We start from the raw sequence: 1314 nt of genomic DNA, 5'->3' as shown, positions 1-1314 counted from the left end.
AAAAAGAAGAAGAAGAATGAAGAAATCCAAAGAGTCATGGAAACAATTAGTCCAAGCAACTGGTACACCATGCTATCCTCAGCCTATATGACTATGAGACCAGAAAAACTACATGGCGCCTAGCTACAACTGTCCATCACTTGAAGAGGGATCTATGCAGGAGATCCAGTAGAAAGGGAGAACAATTTGGAACAAAACTCAAAATCATTTTAAAAAGGGGGTGTCAGTTTTTCTGATCTGATAGATTCTGTGGAACCACTGAGACTATGGCCTCTAGCAGTCCTTCAGGTCTGGAATAAAACCTATTCCTATGGCTTCTACCCAAACAAAAGACAGGCATATGAGGTGAACACTTACATTAGGTAGATACACTCCTTGGACAGAACAGCCATGGGATAATCAAAGGACTGTGTATGCACAGGGAGAAAACTCAGGGGTCAGGAGTGTATGGGAGGGAAGGACACAGGGAAGAGGTAACTCTGGGGAGGAAGTGGGAGGGGAGCAGATGCATTGTGGTAACTGTAGTCAATGTCATGAGACAAAGTATATGTGAGCTATTGTATGGAAAGTGAATTTGCTCTGTAAACTTTCACCCAAATCACACACACAAAAAAAAACTTGGCAGAGGGAATACAGGCAGGAGGGAAGAGGAATAGGATGATCTTAATGTAATGGTTATTGTGTAGAGAACGAAGGGGATATGAGAGCAAATTAAGGTAGAAGAGTTAACCAAGCGTCAAGTGTAGACCTTGTGAAGTATTTTGGTCTTCCTTAGAGTAATAGGAAGCTACCACAAAATATTTAAAAATGAATTCTTGAAAAAAAAAAAAAAGAAGAACATAATCAAAATTGACTTTATCCCTCTGGGTATGGTTGAGGAGTGGTCTGCAGAAGAGTAAGGGCGTCTGAAGGGGCGGTGGTGACTCAGTGGTAGAACTGCCTTCTGCACAGGGACCTGCCTTTGATTTGTGGGCAGTGCTGCTCTTGTGTAGCCCCCACCATCTGTAGGTGGAGGCTGGTGTGTTGATACAATGCTGAACAGGTTTCAGTTCAGAACAGAACTTTCACACTAAGATGGACTAGGAAGAAAGGTCTGACAACCCAATTCAATGGAAACTCCATGGATCCCAATGGTTTAATTCCTTTCGGCATGGGGTTGCCATGGGTCAGGCAACTCAATGGCAGCTCACAGTGACAATGCCAAAGGCATCTGAGAAGACCAATTAAGTGGCTCTTTCAAGAATCCAAACAAGGATTTCTGTTTTGGCCTAACACATAGAAAACTGGAAGGAGTATCATTCCCACCCAAACAAA

This window comes from Orycteropus afer, unplaced genomic scaffold (assembly GCF_000298275.1).
Source record: "Orycteropus afer afer isolate SDZICR_OR568_19922 unplaced genomic scaffold, OryAfe1.0 scaffold00481, whole genome shotgun sequence".
Taxonomy (NCBI): Eukaryota; Metazoa; Chordata; class Mammalia; order Tubulidentata; family Orycteropodidae; genus Orycteropus; species Orycteropus afer.
This window is presented reverse-complemented; position numbering follows the sequence as displayed.